This window comes from Micropterus salmoides, unplaced genomic scaffold (assembly GCF_014851395.1).
Source record: "Micropterus salmoides isolate LMB-PRFRI ecotype aquatic unplaced genomic scaffold, ASM1485139v1 Ms_hic_scaffold_1, whole genome shotgun sequence".
In the NCBI taxonomy this organism is placed as follows: Eukaryota; Metazoa; Chordata; class Actinopteri; order Centrarchiformes; family Centrarchidae; genus Micropterus; species Micropterus salmoides.
In genome coordinates, this window is record NW_024040040.1 from 10684905 (window position 1) to 10705304 (window position 20400).

Genomic DNA, 20400 nt, shown 5'->3' on the forward strand with positions numbered 1-20400 from the left:
TCTTTGGACCTTTAAGTGTGAAATTTGCCATCAATGCTGTAGTTTAACTACTGAAATTAAAGACACAAATGTACACAACACAGCTGTGCATGCATGTCATGTACCAGTTTAACACTGAATATTAATATTATATAAATAATATTGCTCATTATGGAATCCTGTACTCTGTCTCATCCTGATCCCAGATAAACTTCTGTTGCATGCACACAGTGTTACTGTGCTGAAGCGCCCCATTGAAGGAGGCTGCTGTGCAACAGCCACCTTTTTAAATATGCGGAACGCTTTCAATTAAAGCGTGCTTTAGAGCTGCCTAAGTGGGATTTATGCTGCCGGGCTTCATCAGTGTGTGTGTATGCTCTCCGGGACGGATTAAGGCCCAATGCACAGTTTTAATCTCTGATACAGATTATCACTCGGGTTTCTACGAAAGGCTTCACTACTGTCAGATACAGTATCAGTGGTAGTGGATGTCCGTTACATTCAGGGTTCTACATGCTTACCTTTAATTCGTGGCCAGTGCTTTTAACATCCAAACATGTGGATTATTTCTCTACCATTTCTGTCTAACAATCCCTCCTGCTTCTTTCTTTTCTTCTACCAAACACCTAGATGTGAGAAAGACAGGAAAGGAGTGAAAGAGATGAGACGTCATGAAACCCGACACTTATTTAACTCTTATTAACACGTCCTTGTTAACAACTTCTTGCAACAGCTACAGGAGGAGATTTTCACACATTTACACACTTGCAGCGGGGAGCTGCGCACCATGACCAGCCACTTGCCTATTGAGTCTTGAACTGACTTTACCTGTACCAAAATTTTTCCTCACTTGCATGCATATTATTTTGTTGGTTGTTTTGCACCAGGCTTTTATAACTGTTCTTATATTGTATCCATGTTCTTGTAGCTGCCGTTCTTTATTTCCGCATTCTGTCTGTGCTCTGCCTTGCTCAAAGACACATCAACCATAGTTGCTAAGCTACTACAGAGTATTATTCATTCCCTCCACCTGCCCAGGTTTCCCTAGCCACTCCAGGGCTTCAGAGCAGCAATTGTCCTGTCACCAGGCCACTTTTCCAACCATTAGGCTCCCAAGTCACGGTCTATTTCCTGACTGCGTATAGAGATTTGCTGGTTGGATGGAAGTGTACTCAACAGGCTTTCAGTGCAGGCTGACCTACTGGCTTCCATAGCATGAGCAGAAAGCTTAGCTAATAGTCTGTTTGCCAAGCCAAAGCTTGGATAACACATTTAGTGATTGCTATATTATTGATTATTTTTCATTTTAGTGCATTATTGTTTTATGTAGTTTCTCTGTGAAGAATTGCTAAAGTAGTTTTTGTAGATGATTCTTTTTTAAATTTTTAATACAGAAGTTATTTGTAACAGATTTATTTTGCATGTTAGCATGCTGATGTTAACATTTAGCTCAAAGCATTGCTGTGTCTAAGGTTATCAGAATTGATCTCTGTCTATATTGAAGCGACTGAAAACGCACATGTAGTGGGCATTTACGTACACTGTGCATGTGTGTGCCGGTGTAAAACAGGAAGCAGATTGTCTACTCCGCAGCTGCAGAAGATTCAGCGAAAGAAGAAAGTACAGATGAACAAAGAATAGCAATGGTAAATAAGTGTGAATGTAGCGGAGTACAGCCTTGCAGAGCTGTGAGCATGGCCGTAGACCGTAATATTTAGTCCACTCTTAAATACTCCGCCCATAGATCATCTACAAAACACATGCAGCTAAAAACATTTCAAGAATATATTTTTTGAAGTTAGTTGTCGCCAAGATTGCAATTTTGTACTATTCAGTGCAGATTATAATGCTGTTAACACAGGATAAGAACAGGTTTGATTACATGTACAGTGTATGCATGTGGAACTGCATGCAACACAGATTTTAACATGAGCACAGACACTTACGTACATGACATGTTTTTATTCCACCCACATCCCTTCTCTTACTCCTACACACACACACACACACACTCACAGGTTTGTCATCATAGCGCGGTTGGAGTCTGTTTCATTTCAATCCATCAAGTGAACTGTTCAAAAGCATTTAACCATTAAAAATATTGGCAAATCCGCCGACAAATCACTGAAAATGAATTTTACCCCTCCCAGGTAGTCTGAGGCAGCCCTCCTTATCTGCAGTGTAAATGCACACAGTGGGTCGCTTTAGCCTATATATGTGTACATGAAGCACATGGGTAGTAATAATCTGTCAACTATCATCACTATCAGCTATGTTGCTGTCGAATCCCTCTGGGATCACATACACACTCACACGTGCACGTACACTCAAAGGCACGAGAGATGAGCGACACAGCTGCTCGGGAGAGACAGCGAAGGCTGGGGATTACTAAGGGTTACCCACTGTGAGTGTGTGTGTGTGTGTGCGTTCTTGTGGCTCCATCTGTATGAGGACCAAATGTCCTCACAAGAAGAGGGATTTACAGTTTGTCAATTTTGCTAGCCCTGGCCCCTCTTTCTTTCTCTCTCTCTGCAAGTGTATGTGTGTGTGTGTGTGTGAAAGACCTTGACCTGTTAGTGTAATGTGCATTCTCCCGCCTCATCTCTAGCCATCCATCAGTGATATGTACTGCATAGCCCTTCAGATAAACACCTGATGAGATGAAATATTGATTTCCCTACTTCTCTCTCTCTCTGTCTCTCTCTTTCTCACACACTCACGCAAACACCTACACAATGTTCCCTCCCACCTAATAAAACTCTAACCTCACAGCCGATGTCACAGCTTCTGTGTACTCTGGAGTCATAGAGTATGCTGTTAAAATGATTTGCGTGTGGTGACTGCAGTAATTCATCACTGGTTTCTATATGTTTTACAAATTTCACATAGAATAGAAATTGAAAGAGGCATTTATCCTAAGGAATGTTGTGGTTTAACTATACTTTAAGCACTACTGGGAAACAGGTGCTAATGTATTTACCACAAAACTTTATGAATTAAGTGCTGGTGAATCAACGGGCTCACAGAATTTGCCTACGCATTTTTTTTTTTTGTGGACTTGGAAAAGGCTTTTGAATGTGCTGCCCAACACATCCTGTGGGAGTACAGACTCCAAGTGTCACTAATGCAAGCCATTTGGTCCCTGTAAGCAAGAGTTGAGCCTCCTTGACACAAAGGCAAAGTACATTTAAGGTGGACAACAGAGTCACCTTAAGCTTACCATTCTCTTTTCTCTTTGTGACATTCAAAGCATATAAAAGGTGCAGCTGAGGTCTGGAGAGAGTCCAGTTCACTGATATTGGAGTGTTATCTGCTCTTTGCTGATGACGCTCTCCTCCTGGCTTCAATGAACCATGATCACTGATGTGTGTGGGGGAATTTTCCTTAGGGGGCTCAGTGTGGGTAAAGGGTGAGGTATGGGTCATATACATGTCACGTTCAGGTCACTGAACAGGCAATAGGTCTTGCCACTGTCTCTCTCTGTATGTGCATGGCGACGGCTGGGTAGATTAATGAGCCATTGTCTAAGCAGCCGGGGACCGGAGATATGGTGTATGCTTCAATCTTAGATGTTTACAGACTGACTGTTTCCGCTTAGAATGTAATACATGAGACGTAATCACAACATGACTTAGGGACTATTTATTTGGGGTGGGGGTATTTTGGCAATAGGGGAGGGAGATACAACCTTTAAATTTGATTATCCGGAAAGTTATCTGGATAATAAATAATCCGATCTTGCTTTTGTGTTTACCTCTGGTATTTTTAATGCATTCTCGTTATCCACACTGAGATCGGCTTTCTGTCCTCCAGAGCACTACCTGCATGTGAATAATTTTAGGTGGGGGAAAATCCACCCCATAGTCCCTTAAGAAAATCACATAGTTTTGTGAGTTGTTCAGCTAAGGGAAACTTTATAAAGTTTGTGAAATGCTGCCTATGACAAATTCTTAATTATTAGTCCCTCTTGTAAATTCAGCAAACATAACACATGAAGTTATTCCTTTCTTTTTAAAAAGTAGATAGTGTCAGTTTGTCCCTGTGTGTTGCGGTACTAAATAAATTAAATGCCAGCAGATCAGTTGCAGAGATGAATGCAACACACACCACCTCACACACAGAGTTATTTCTTACTTTATATCCTTCATTTCCCACCTGTATTGCTGTATTTTTTTTTTACACAGTTCTGTTGAATAACACATCTTTTGGCTTGTTCATGGCACAGAAAAGATGCATTATCAGTCATTAGAGGTGCATCTCTTTCAGCCTTCTTGCTTTGCTTGCTATATTTTATATTAGCTAAAAACAAATGTTGTGCAGGATGCCAGCACTTTTTAGATTGTTGTGTACGTCTGTGGTTTACACGCTGACGTTAGATCTGAACATAATGCAACCTCCAGATGTGGTCAGACAGATCCCATCACATTCTGACAAATTTACACCTTCCACTGTGAGGGGAACCGTCAGGGCCTATTATAATCAAAAAAGTGATCAGTTTTAATTTTAACAGCTACCATGCCAACTAATATTATTCTGACCGCTGCTGTCACTGTGAAACCGGTCATTAATTTACACATCATTAATAAGCACGTATCGCCAATGTTGTGTGTGTGTGTGTGTGTGTGTGTGTGTGTATGTGTGTTTGTGTGTGTAGGTTTATTACATTTTGTTGGGTTTGTGTGGTTGGAGGGATGGCTGCATGCACCCACATTTGGCTGTGTGCACACACAGCTTGTGTGATGATGCGATTATCTGTAAGGAGGATTTGCATGTTGCTCAAGAAATGAGCTGTTTGTTTTGGTGATAACTCTCACTCCCTCCATGCTGTTTGCTCGTTGCATTGGCTGGACTAAGTTAAGGTCTTATTTTTGCTTCATCATCATTATCATTGTCACAATAACTTTTGCAGTAGGCTAATAAAGGAGAGGACACAGAGACACAAAATTGGGCTGGTAGTTTTCTGTTAGCTCCCTGTGCCGCGCTCTTTGTAGGTGTTCTGCACAGAGTGATACATGACATGCTGGTTGATCACCCAGCTGGCCTGGCAGTACCTGGGACTCAGCTCGTAAGAGCTGGAGGGAGTTGCTGGGGGGAAACATCAGCCTGCTGCTAATTTCACCACAACCAGGCTAAATGGCAGCTAGAAACTGGATGGAAAGGATTCATCATTTGATCTCATTTTATACGTGCATCAACAAGACTAAGAGTTTACAGCCATGCTAGCAGCTCTGCAAGGTTGTACCCTGGTACAGTGGTGCTTTGCCCTAAATGCCAAACATCAGAAGGCTAACAAGCTCGCAAACATTATACATAGCATTCCAATGCTATGTATAATGTTTGCAATGGTCATCATTTTAGTTTAGATGCTAACATTTGCGAATTAGCACCAAGCAAAAAGTACAGCTGAGGCGGAAGGGAATTTCATTAGTTTGGCAAGAATTTGCTCATCAAGTATTGGACAAATAAAATCCATTTGTAAATGCATACAAAGATGTTGAGGTATTTGCGTCAGGACCAAAGTATATGTGCCGCCATAAATGCCGCCATCAGCTGTGCAACAGCATTAGAGACTACGGGTTAACACCACTCTGACCAGCCAGCTTACCACCGATTGCTGAACTATACTATATGTTATACTGTGTTACTACATTTCACCTTATACTACATCTCATATCCCATATATAGAGCACCGGTACTCATATTTGCATTATATTTCTATTATATCTCTATATTGTTAAACACTAAGTACCATTACTTAATCATATCATATATTAGTCTGATGAACACTATTTAAATAGACTTGCTGACTCTGCCTCTATTAACCACACCACTATCACTTCACCTTGTAATTTTGTCTCCAAATGCTCTTGTATAGTTTCCATTTTTTATATTATTCTTATTTTAGTTTTATATATATCTCATTTATTTCTTTTCACTTTCTCTATTCAGCCGTGCTTATTTCTGTCCTTGTGCAGCATGGCCTAAAATTCCCAGTTGTTTCTTTTGGTTCTACAGGCGAGAACAATGTTTGGCTTTAAAGTCCATTATGGATCACATATTATTGGTTCTAGTGGTTGCTAATTAATTTACAGTCCACTGTTTATCAAAACTGCTGGACGTTTCAGTGTTCAGTGTCTCTTTGTCCTTGAAGGTTTAAAACTCGGCAGAATGTCAGTTGGACGGTGGTCCTGGCTTGTGGTAGAAAAATTATGACATTCTTGCGTGAACCCACTTTTAAAGAAACCTGGTTTAGATCCCTCCCTCCCACATAATTTTAGAACAATTTCAAAACTGCCTTTTATTGCAAAGATTCTAGAAAGAATTGTGTCCAAACAGCTGCTCACTGTACTGGAAAATAACAAATTATTTGAAAAGTTTCAGTCTGGTTTTAGGAAGTACCACAGCACTGAGACTGCCCTGCTTAAAGTCACCAATGACTGCTGATGAAGGCATGTGCTCAGTCCTTGTACTCCTGGACCTTAGTGCTGCTTTTGACACCATTGATCACAACATCATGTGAGACAGACTGAGGCACTGGGTGGGGATCTCTGGTACTGCCCTAGAATGGTTTTCATCCTACCTGTCAAATAGGAAGTTTTGTGTGTCTGTAAACAACTATGTCTCCTCATTCTGTCCAGTTAAATATGGTGTGCCTCAGGGGTCGGTCTTAGGACCCATTTTGTTTTCCTTGTATCTGCTTCCTCTTGGACATATTATCCATAAACATGGCATTTCTTTTCATATTTATGCTGATTACACACAAATATACTTGCCCGTCAGATCCACAGACCCTGGAATGCTGAGTTCACTTAACAACTGCCTTTGTGAAGTTAAAAAATGGATGTCAAATAATTTCCTCCAGCTGAACTCAGACAAAACAGAAATCCTGGTCATCGGGTCTCAGCAGATGGCAAATCAAATACTGACATCTGCTGGTTCCCTAGTAAATCACATTAAGCCTGTGGCAAAGAACCTTGGTGTTTGGTTTGATAGTAATTTAAATTTCGAGCAGCACACCACAAAGCTTGTTCAATCATGTTTTATCAACTTAGAAATATAGCAAAAATTCGATCTATGTTAACTTTAAGGACACCGAGACCATTTCACACGCCTTCATCTCATCACGCCTGGATTATTGCAACAGCCTTTTCACCTGTTTAACCCAAAAATCTATTGATCGACTCCAGACTGTCCAGAACTCAGCTGCCAGGCTTTTAACCAGAACAAAGAAATATGACCACATTACTCCTATTTTAGCTTCATTACACTGGCTCCCAGTATGTTTTAGAATTGACTTTAAAATTCTATTGATCACTTTTAAAGCTCTTCATGGCCTCTCGCCTTGTTATATTTCTGAACTTTTAGTCCCATACACACCAGCACGTACCTTGAGATCCTCGGGCAGAGGTCTGTTGTCTGTTCCAGAGTCTTGACTGAAAACTAAAGGGGACAGAGCGTTTGCTGTCAGGGCCCCGAGGCTCTGGAACAGCCGGCCCGAGGAAATCAGGTCGGCTGAGTCAGTGAACTCTTTTAAGTCCCTTCTTAAAACATACTTTTATAGGAGAGCCTTTCCCGATCTTATTTGACTTTATTTTATCCCTTTTATTTTATTGTATTATTTTTTACACTTGTTAAAGCACTTTGTAACTTGTTTTTGAAAAGTGCTCTACAAATAAGGATTATTATTATTATTATTATTATTATTATTATTCTGGGCTTGAATTCACCAATATGTTGATAAGTCAATAAATAGCACCAATACTGTACTGTGCAAACATTTTAGGCATGGAAAAATCACTGTAAAGTAAGAATTCTTTCAAAAATAGACATGCTAATATAATAGAGTTTAAAATATAATAAAGTAAATAACAGGAGAAAATCTAAATCAAATGAATATTTGGTGTGACCACCCTTTGCCTTCAACCACCACTTCTGGGTACGCTTGCACATAGTTTTTTGAAGGAACTTGGCAGGTAGGTTGCCTAAAACTTTTGCACAGTACTGAACATCCAGATTCCAATGGGAGCAGTTAACTAGCCTGAATCAACTATGCTGAAAATGACCCAAACGATACAACATAACTGTTATGTTTTAGCAAGTATATATGATCATTTAATCATATGCATACCTATAGATATAGTGTGTATGTAGTATTCATGTACACAAATATTACACTGCAGCAGAGAGATCTCATTTCAAGCAATCTCTTAAAGAATAAGCCTATGACTTAATTATTTCCACCATATATTTTTTAACAGATTTTAAATTAAATTTCGACCACATGGAGGCAGCGGAAAGTTTTTAAGCCATTTAAGTTTAAGTTGAAATGGCTTTAAATGTAAATGTGCTTATTTACACATCCAGCAGATACGGAGCAAAATAAGCATGCATTTGGAGTCGTGAGTGTATACAGCACATTCTCGGATACATCTACCTGCTGTGTCTGGAAATGACACTGCTGAGAGCGCTGACAGTGAACCAAAACAGTAAAGTTATGGCCATAAAAAAACAAAACAATGAGCTGATAGATGCTAAAATGTTCTGTAGAACTGAGGGGAACTGCTGAGTTGGGCGATAATTCTTCTGCGTTCATCTCTATGAAAAAAATTTATTCAAAATCATTGTGTCATTTGATCTGTTGTTAATACAAAAAAAACTGATTAGCAGCTTTAAACCCCATTGCTATGTCCTCAGCTGTGATTTAAACTGCACCTGTGGTTTAGTCTAAAACGGAGTGTAATGCAGACATGAGCTTGAATGCCATTGGAAGTCCCCGTGTCAGAGATTTAACTTAAATCTGATGTAACTGAGATTTAAGGTAAGTAATGTTTAGTAAATTGAGCTTAACGTGTTCCAAACTGCTAAACTAGTTAGATGATAACCAGCTTAGCTGCTAACAGACTATATTGTTTTAAGGAGAAACCCTGAATGTTTACTAAAAAATCTACAGGGTACATTTCAGTTACACTTTACTGGTAGATGAGATGCAAAGCCCAGTCTTGCCCATACACCGCCAACATCCTCCTTATAACTTTGCAGTCAAAACGTAATGCTACTTTTTGATTTGATACTCTGGTCATTTTGAGCTGCTTGAACAAACAAGTGCTGCCGATTGTCTGGTGAGGACCCTGTCAGCTATCAGGATCAAGGAGAGAGTGACCCTCTCCTTTACCCGAACAACCACAATCAAGAAACCCTTGATCAGAACACATAAACCCTGCTCTGTCACAAGCTTTTGAAGGATTCTGTAGAAATATATAAGTGTGCAAACCCTAACAAACCCTTTACCTGGATAAATATAAAGTTTAAATGAATGTAGACTGTGCACACTTCAAGTGTGGGATGCTGTTTGCAGTGTGAGCTCTCCAAGGTGTTACTTTGTGACACCAATAAGGCAGACTGTTGTTCTGTAATGAGCTGAGAAACTGCATCCCACTCTTTGGTTCTCTGGTGGATGCAGTGGAACAGGCCTCGTGCTATTTTTGACAAAAACTGAAAATACATGTTCGTTCTGCTGAGGGAGGAAAGGACAGGATGACAGGGTAGCCGGACAATGTGCTCTGGCACCGGGTCAGCTGACAAGCTCATGTTTTCTTAGATAACATTTCCTGTTAACATTTTATTTATTTCCATGCAGATGTTCCATACATGTCAAATAGAGTCGCATGTTGTTTACTGTCTTGTATTTTCAATAATGCATTATTGTTTGGAGGGTTTAGCCGCACCTAGTCAATTATCTTCACGTGTACTTGACAGCGATTGCACAGTGAGTACGTTTATGTACCACAGTACCATTATTGGATATGAAGACTATATGATTTTTAATGTGCATTTTAAAGTCTTTTGTGGAGTGGACAGAGGAGTTTATATTATAATCTGCTCTTCTGTGTGAAACCTGGGATCTATTCAAAAGTAATTGTTTCCTGAATGTCAACTGGGATAGGTTTCTTCCTCTCTTTTTTTCACATCCACTCATTTTCCTTTTGGACCTTTTGCCACTTGCTATTTATAGTTTGGCTTTGCTTTCGAGACAAAATAGGAGTTTTTTGAGAGAATTGGTCGTGCAGGAGTGAGGCTCTGCATATAAGTCATGACTGCAATCAGTCTTTTCAGTCTTGTTCGCTGGCTACAGATCAGCAGCTCGTGACAGCTGGTGGAATCTGGTGGGCGAATGAAACGCAACAGCTGATGTTTTCATGATGCAATCCCAGCATAAAGTGGGTAAGCACATCATCATCAGCTCAACAGTCTGTTTTATTTAGTTGTTATTTACTCAGCAGTTGAGCCTGTGGGCACTTGTGCATGACTCCATAGAGCAGACGGGGAATGCTGTACAAATGTGATCTGCACAGGCGTTGCTGGCAGCTATAACCTACCATCTCCAGTACAAGAATAAAATTTAGACAGCTGAAAAAAAAGAATTCTTTAAAAAAAAATTCTGATATGTCTTTGTCTGTTGCTTCTGTGTCAGTAATAAACTGAAAATGTTAAATCCATCACTTCCTGTATGCTAGAGGATTCATTCTAGGAAAAGAGCAACCAGTCCAGACACAAGGGATCTTTAACACTTTAATGACCTGGATATAAACTAAATCTAGGGCTGGGCAATTAAACAATAATGATAATTATTTTGGGATATAATTTCCTTAATAACAATATAACAAGTGTTCAATAAATGTTCAATTAATGTTTGATTTAATTTGAATCACAAACGAATTAGCACTTAATTTTTCTATTAAGGTATTTATTTTGTTAAGGGAAAGGGACTGAAAACAGATTTTACATAATTTTACTCATGCATATTTATTGAAAAGATATTTTATCCCAATTGTTTTGAATGTTGTACCTCAGATTTGTTAATTAACCACTGTTTGACAAGTGTTCTTCATCTTCTGACCGCATAAAGATTATTTTAAAGCCACAATTAACAATCTGGTTTTTCAACTTTCACTCAGGAGTAAAAATCAGCCTTGAGGCTTGAAAGAAATAATGATTTGACATTTATTGTGATTAAGAGCGATATTGAATGATATGAAATTTTTTATCTTGATAAAATATTGCCCAGCTCTAACTAAATCATTATCAGAAGGTAGAAAAAGATACAGAAAGGGCAAACTGAAAAGGTTTTCTTATGAAAGTTAAAGCTGCATTTATCAATATTTTATTATATATTTTTACATCAACAATGGATCAAATGACTACAAGTTATGTGCAAGTAGTTGCTCATGGTGACAAAAACTTCAGAAAATTATGACTTCATGCTGCAAGTTCCCCTGAGCTTTACAGGGCGTTTTAGCATCTTTCAGCTCCTTGTTTGTTTGTTTCCACAACATTACTGTTCTGATTCACTCTCAAAGCTATAGCAGCATCGGAAAACAGTTTTTAACAAAAGCTAAAAGCTCTGATGAACCCACTACTTGTCTACTTGTCCAGCAAATAGACAAACACATTCAGTGACTCGCTGGTGAACATAGTGGAGCACTGAGCAGCTAAAGAGCAAGATATTTTCCTCTGGAGTTAGTAAAGAACAAAATCAGAGCTAAGAGAGAGTGAATATTAGACTTACATTCACAATTTGGCCAGAAACATGACTCCAAATATGTTGCTCCATAACCAGGGTTGGGGAGTAACGGATTACATATAACGACGTTATGTAATCAGGATACAAATAAAATGTAACTGTATTCCGTTACAGTACAGAAAAATAGACGTAATCAGATTACAGGTACATTTTGTATAATTACTCATAGGGATTACTTTAAGAAGAAACTTTCTGTTATTTGCCTCCATATATGTTTTTTATATACAGTCTATGGTAAAACCCAAAGCAAGGGAGGGACATGTTGCAGACATTGATTGGCTTTTACAGTCACCAGTAGCAGCGAATGTGTGTTTACGTCCCCTCCCCATCATGCAGACTCTGTGCGGACTGGTTCCAGCTCCCAGTGAGTGAACACGGCAGCTGGACCAGGATCGAGCACAGCCTCCGAGACCGACAGAGGTCAGTTTGACCGGCTGAGTAATTTTATAGGACTGCTAGCAGCACTGCTAGCAGCACGGCTAACCGACCGAAGTAACCAGCCACAGATACAGGCAGACAGGCTACAGTTAGCAGTTTTTCAAAAAGTAAAGCTATCACCGAAGGTCTGTGTAAATCATCTCAGTAAGTTACTGGATTCCCTGTTGGTCGTTGAGGCTGTGTTCGGTGCTGTTCACGCTGTGTTCACTGGGAGGCTGCTGAGCGAGGTTTTGTTGCCCGCTCGCCGGCTATGGTTCTCAATCTGGCACTGCACCACGTGTAACTTAAACACCTTTATAACATTACAGTCTATGGTAAATACTAACACTTCCCCCCGTGCCCCGTGCAAATTCCTAATATTTCTCCATCAAATATGATTCAGTTTCACCAGAATCAGTGAAGAAAGTTGTGTTTTTGTACAGTAATCAGTAATCAGCCCCAGAAACACTGTGCTTCAGCAGCTTCATATTGTTTTCATGGGATGCTAAATTAATACAAGTGCAGAATGAGTAATCAAAATTGTAAAATGGTTTTCCAAACTTAAATATCATCAAGAATACCTACAAAACAAAGTTGGGGAATAGGAGATTTTGTTATTCTATGTTTCTCTAAAAATACACTGAGCAGAAAACACATCATTGATACTTCTCTTGTCTTCATTTGCCTATTTGGCATTGAAGTTATCTAAAAGTAACTAAAAGTAATCAGATTACATTACTTTTATTTTGTGGTACTTGGATTACGTTACCCCCGCGACCCTGTACGCAGGATAAGCGGTTGACGATGGATGGATGGATGGATTACGTTACTGATTACATTTTTAAACAAGTCATTAGTAATTGTACCAGATTGCATTTTTTAAGGAACCCTCCAACCCTGTCCATAACTGATGTACTTAAGCAAGTACTTAAGCAACTGCTTTGCTAACATGTTAGCATCTTTATATGATTGTGAAGTGTGTTTACAGCTCAACATTTATCCATGGATACATCATTTCAAATCAGACCTCAGAGTTTAACACTACCAAATCCAAAATATGGCTGCTCTTTTTAAATATTCTAGGTCAGTCCTGCAAAAATGCAAAAACAAGCTTTAGTAAAGCAAGCAGACTTACACTGGAAACTAAATTAATTGGCATTTACTTTTCCCCAAGCACCAAAGCAGCATATGACGGAAACATGGAGTGCACCCAGTCGTAGCGCCATATTCCAAAGGTTTCCAAATGGCATTTTGATTTGCATGTTTTGTCCTGCCAACAAGAATGAGCAATTAAGGCATATTGCACCCAAGGACGACAGGCGGCGCTTGGCAAAAATCACACACTGTGGCTCAACCCTCAGAAAACAAGCAATTAACACCTGCTCTCATACCCTCGCTCACCCCTCCTGGCTCCCAATAATTATTTTCAAAGCTCTCACTACCCCATTAAATCCAAAAATACAAGCATGTGTACGTGCATGTATGTGCTTTTTTTTGTTTTTGACTGTTTCTCTGACTCACTAATTCTTTAGCACATAAACACACAAGCAGAATCTCACTCACAAGAATGGGATAAATGAAGGAATCCATCTTCTGCTCATGTTCTGACACAGTTTAACACAGAAGATGTTACAGGTATGTGTTCTGTCCTGAGTGTTTATTTATACTTTGAAAAGTCCTCCAGCTCTCCTCCAGTCTAAAACACACACACACAAAATGCAGGAAGGCTTCTTAGCTATTCCTGCTCCTTCCATTACAGGGCAGCAACATTGTGCATTTGCTGATGCACTACACTTAGTGGCAGAAAGGTATGCGCTTGCTCTGTTTTGGGAAGAAGTTTGGCGTAGCCCTAGAATCAGAGTTCACTGAATGGACCATATGGAGAGTCTGCTGCAGATGTATGCGACTCATGTTTATGTTGTTGTCTTGTAATGGAATTACATAAAGTGCAATATACATTTCAAAGGAACCAAGGTAACCCATCAGCTCTTTGAATACAATGTACTCCACTGCACTAATGCTGTCTAAATGTCTTTTTCTGTTTTTTGTAGGAACACAAACTTTTGGACTTCTACAATAAATGCAAAACCTCAGAAGATTTGGGACTTAGGACCTAGGAGTAAATCAAAGCCCACAGTTCTTAAGGATACGTTTTGTTGACAGATGGCAAATGTTTTCTTTTAAAGAAATAGACACAGACTTTACAGACGGTTATGAGAAAGAAGTCAATAGCACAAACACGTCTTTGTAATAAAACCGTATTAATTTTTATGTATGTGTGTACTGTTAGCAACTGAGTTAGCATGTTCATTTGCTCTGATTGCTTTTCCACCCTCCTCTTCAATAAAACTCTTTATTGAATGAAATGATGTACAATCCTGAGAACAAAAAGCCACGTGGGAGTAAACGCCACAGTACAGTACAGCCTCCTCAGGCCTTCACACTTCAGTTATTGAATGGATAAAAACTGTAAGCATTAAAGGGTGCTGGTGGGCAAATTTTGTGACCTTTGGACACAGCAAAGCTAGCTGTTTCCCCCCGCTTCCAGTCTTCATGCTAAGCTAACTGAAAAGATGGACCAACGAGTCAAAGCTGGAGTTACAGGCTTGCTTTGACTGCACTGACTGGAGTGTTTTTGAGGCTGCAGCCACTGACCTGGACGAACTAACTGACGCTGTGACATCTTACATCAGTTTTTGTGAGGACATGTGTCCTCACAAAAACCTTCCCACGTACAACAACCAAAAACCCTGGTTCACAGTGAAACTCAGTCCTGTACAACCAGGCCAGGAACACTCTGACTAAGGAGGTCAAAGCAGCAAAGAGAGGCTACGTCGAAAAGCTAAATAAGAGCTTTGCAGCCAACGATCATACGTCAGTGTTGAGAGGCCTGGACACTCACCAACTTGAGGAGACCATCCCCCAACACTGCTGGTACTCAACAACTGGCAGACGAGCTGAATGGCTTTTATTGTAGGTTTGAAAAGCAGTCACACCTCTCCCCCGCTCCAACAGTCACCTTCCCCCTCTGACACACTGCCATCCCCCCTCTGTGACCCCCCTTACCTGCACTCAAGATCTGTGAAGAGGGCATGAGCCACCTCTTCCAAAGGCAGAAGATCAGGAAGGGTCCTGTCCCAGACGGTGTATCTCTATCCTGCTTGAAAATCTGTGCAGACCAGCTGGCTCCCATCTTCACACAGATCTTCAACAGATCACTGGAGCTGTGTGAAGTTCCCTCCAGCTTCAAACGCTCCACAATCATCCCGGTCCCCAAAAAAACCTCCATCTCTGGACTAAATGACTACAGGTCTGTCGCACTGACATCTGTAGTCATGAAGTCCTTTGAAAGACTGGTGTTGGCCCACCTGAAGGACATTACAGGCCCATTGCTGGACCCCCTGCAGTTTGCCTACAGGGCAGGTCAGTGGATGATGCAGTCAACTTGGGACCTCGACTCTCCAGGGACATATGAAAGGATCCTGTTTGTGGACTTCAGCTTGGCGTTCAACACCATCATCCCGAACATCCTCAGCACCAAACTCACCCAGCTCACTGTGCCAGCCTCCACCTGTCAGTGAATCACAAACTTCCTGAATGACTGAGGTCAGCAGGTGAGGCTGGGGAACATCACATCCAGCACCCGGACAATTTGCACTGGCGCCCCCCAGGGGTGTGTGATCTCCCCACTGCTCTTCTCCCTCTACACCAACGACTGCACCTCAAGAGACCCATCTGGCAAACTGAAGTTCGCTGACGATACAACGGTCATCTGCCTCATCCAGAACGGTGATGAGTCTGCCTACAGACAGTAATAATAACCCAGCAATAACCCAGTAACTCTGCCTCTAATCAGCCACCTGTTTACTGGCTAACAGTTATTTATTCACCATTCTCCATTTCAGTGATATTCAAGTCTGTGTCTGATTTTATTTTATTTTTATTGTTGTAATTTTGTATTTTTGTATGAGTAAGCACATTGTGAGCAATATACAGTCCAGAGTCAAATTCCTCGTATGTGTACACATACCTGGCAATAAAAGGTGATCCTGATTCTGATTCTGTGTGTTGTCATCTTAAAGAAACATATAAGTCTATTTTCAGAGTTTCAACCTATTCCTTAAACATTTTTCATTTTGCAAAATTCTCCTGCTTTAACCTTTTGGACAACCTCCAGTTTATTGCAGAATTGGCAGATTCACATGGATCAGTCAAGTCTTTTGTGGATTACTGGCCTGAAAGCTTGTGTGTTGCAGTTAGTTTAACAACATCCTTCAACAGAGCAGACTTAAGTGTTGGCTATGAAACTTTCAAAAGGAACATGAAAACTGTCCTCCAGTCAGCCTCAGCTATTAAGGTTGACTTCAGTAAGCTGCCCACTCTGTTCATATTGTTTCTGTGATGTTTTGGGCAGCTTGTTTGCCAGTGCTCTGTTGAAGGATTCCCATTTTACTCCTCCACTGGGAGAGAGAGCAGAGATGGCAATAAGAGAGAAGGAGATAGACAGAGAGGCAACTAGGGGGACAGAATGTCCGACACTTTTGTTTGGCATTGAACAGCAATGAGGATTTGATGTGGATACGGATAAATACAGTTGATAGGCATATGGATGTAGATACACAAATAGAGAGAGAAAGAGAATAAAACTGTGGCCTTCTTGTGTCTTTCCAGCTGAAGCTTGGATAATAGCACAGAGCCTTTCAGAAGAGACATGATTTATTTAAACCAGTTTACATGAGGGAGCAACATCACGCAGTCCGCTGCCACTCTTCTAATTCTTCTTCCTTTTTTTAAAAGTAGGGATACCTCCCCCAAAAACTGCTCAAAATAAAGATGTACAAGCCCTACTTTTTACATCTGTGCTGTGGCTCATTCCCCCCCAGAAAGTTACTTCTGTTTCAGTTGTCATGCGTGATTGAATTAACTGGCCTCAACATCAGAACAGTACTCTAAAAGAAATGCAAAATGAACAGAAAAACCACAAAACATGGCAGGTGAACAGAAAGAGATACAAGAGGAAATGAAACAAGCAAGCTGCAGACAGATGCAGGGTTGTGGGTGACTTTCAGAGTAAAAAACATAAAATATCATCCAATGAAGATTCTTTTCTTGCATATTACAAAACAAACATGTTCTATAGCAGATGCCAGCCTCAGACTTGGCGAATGGACGTCCATCTGCTCGTGAAGTTTGCTTCTTAACGTTAAAATTGCTCTCCGGAGTCCAATTTTTTCATGCAGCGATTAAAAGAGAACTCCATGTTTTATGAAGAACTTTAAAAGGGTCACTCTGCAAATAAAGGTCTCTTCACTTGTCATGGATAGTACGACTCAGCTTGTGAAAACAGCGTGTGTCGTGTCTTCTGTGGCTCTAAGGGGAGCTGGAAGAAAGTCTGAAAAAATTATTCCTGTTGATGTTATCAGTGTTGTCTGAGAAGGAGATATTGAGTTCAAATATTTGACAGAAACCTGTTGTTACTTGCTGGGGACATGGAGTTAAAAACAGAAGTCCATTTAAAGCAACATTATGTAGTAATTATATCTTAAAATAACAGCTTTAAATAGGTGGTATTATGGTTTTAGGCTTTTTCCCTCTCCTTTATTGAGTTATATACTGTATCTTTTTTGTGCATGTAGTAGGTTTGCAAAGTCAAAAAGTCCAAAGTCCACCCTAAAGGGAGTTCCCATCTCCCACAGAAAACATTGCCTGAAAACAGCTCGTTTGTAGTCCAGCCTTTACTTCCCTTTCTTGTGGTATCACAATGAAAATACATGTCATAATGCTCGCTGAGCGACTAGTCCGACAGGCCCTCAAAAATACCAGTGGAAAAACACTGAGCTCCAGCCCACACCTCTCCTCTTCCTTCCAAACACTAGCTACCCTCCAGTCAGTGGACATAAAGTTGTTACTGTGATGTAGAGCCAGAGCTCAGTTAAAACTTTATGGATGAAAGATACTTTTGTTACAGATTAACCACTCTGAAAATCTTACTCCAGTCCAAATTGCCCACCTGGTCGGCAACATGTAGCTTACAGCTGAATTGAAGCCCTGTTTACCGGCTTCTCACTGACCCGCCATTCTCTGCTTCTGATTGGCTAGTACTCCTTAAAGGGGCTATATGTAAGTTTTTGATTTTAATAAATCAAATTGTCATTGCCTTATTGTCAGTGGGCTCAAAACTCACTCAGAAATGAAGCACACGCCTGTTTTCTCCGTTGCTTGCATCAGCCACTATTCTGCTTTTAAGGTGAGGACTCCAGGTCCTGTGTGCGCTCCCGAGCCTCTCTCGTACTACAACACAGCGGCAACACAGCAGCTAACAACATAAAACAACCAGCTCACAGCAAAACACAGGCTCCACGTAAGGATCCAAAACAACAATAAAGGTTTATGTGCTGAAGCCCATCAGACCAAATAGATTCAGATGATGTCAAATAAGAACAAAGTGAGCATTAGTAAAGCTGGAGAAACACAGAGAAAGTCACGTTAGCTCGCAGGCTAACGCCGAGCAGTTATTTATGTTATCCGGTGCAAAGTTATATAACGTTAGCTTTCCACATTACTTCACCAACTAACGCCACCCATGTTACTATTACGTGTACCACTGTTGATTTAGCCTGCAAGAAAGTATGTAACGGCAAAAAGCAAATGTGGAGCGATTTGTTTACTAAAGGTAGCCTATAATGATGCAGCCAGGAGCAGTCAGCTAACGCTACAATAGCTCGGACCTGCCGCTGTTTGCTTTCAGTAAACATTCAGTTTATATTTATTGTGGTTTTACCAATACTCAGGTACACAGCTTCTCCACCTCTCTGTCGCTGTAACTAACGTGACCCACATAATATAAAACACTGCAACCAAACGGTCACAACAACACTAGTGTTGTGTCATTCAAAGAATGTTTCGTTCATAAGACCTAATCGTGTGTATGACTCGGAACGGGTTGTCTCAGTGAGGGATTCGTTCATTTTCACGCATGCGTGAAGGATCTTGGACTCTAACGTTCACTCGTCACACGGCAGCTGCATGGGCACTGTCAGCACAGGAAACAGAACTGATTAGTTCACGACTCTCAACTGTGGGTCTCTAGGTCTGAGTCGTTCATTTGTCACGTGACAGCTCCTACTGTGGAGCAGGAATGAACGACTCGTTCACCGCTCACATGGGTCCTCCTCAGTCTTTCGTTCACTCGGTAGGCTGAGTGACTGCCAGCGCCGGAGAATGAGAGGCAGGTCGGCTGTCAGGTAACTGGACTGACCTTATATAGCTATTTTGTTAATTATGTCACATTTTATAAAGCATAACGTTATTACAGCGTAGTGATGTTGTGCTAAGTTATAGTTTTAACACAGCTGTACCGTAACTTTAGTCCTGCTAGTGTTTAACATTACAGCTAACAGCCGATGAGAGTTGCTCTGGGTCCGCTCCACTTCAGAGCCCTGACAGAGTTCTACCTGGAGCCGAATTACCTCCGAGGTCGTCTCCTCTCCAAAACAAACAGACCCGGTCAATAAAACATTAAAACACAGCCACGTAGCAACGTTAGCATTAACCCTGTAAGCAGCTAACAGCTGATCCAGGTCCGCCAGAGAACGCAACATAACTTTTCCTTTTTATTTACCAACAGAGCTGTGCTGTTGTTTCAAAGCTCGTGACTGGTGAACAATCTGCAGTGTTTGAGAGCGATGTGCTCATGTGTTTTTCTCTGTCTGCAGAATCCGGACCTGATGTGGCCCATTCTGTGTCCAGAACTGCCAAACTGCTGCATTTACATGTGTTTATTTCTTTGTTCCTCTCTCTGTGCTGGGGTTCTTTTAAGAACTTGGTGGCTTGATGCAGATTATTATTAAATTGGTTGAATTTTAAAAAAAGAGTCTGTTTCTTCATATAGTGTATTAAGCTTATTACTTCAATATATTTACTGCAAATCTGATATTAATATTTTACTCATGGATAGGGACGTTAGGCTACTGTATGAATGAGCACTTTAGAGATAATGATAGTAATTATATACATAAGCCTTTATATGGCTGGTCTGGTTGTATACTACTCCGGAAAGATTGTAAAAATGGAAGGATTTAGCCGGAGTAGTGGTGATTACATATTGACAACATATTTCTGTGGTTTTTACATGGTTTGAATTTGGTTTTGGGCCCAGGGGGGTTTATATAATGATGACATACAGTAATCAAGAGGTGAATTTGTGCATTATACTTTGTCAAATAAAGCAAGCCAGGCAGCCTTCTGTGTTTGAGAACGGCGCTGTCTTTTAATTGCCCACTAGAGGGCTGCAGCGCCACAATAACAGTCTAGTTCAAATGCACAAAATGACTCAAAAAAAGATTAGTTCATTTTAATGAACGAGATCTGAATGAACGAGTCTGTCAAAAGACTCAAACTTACTCACTAAACAACACAGAGGA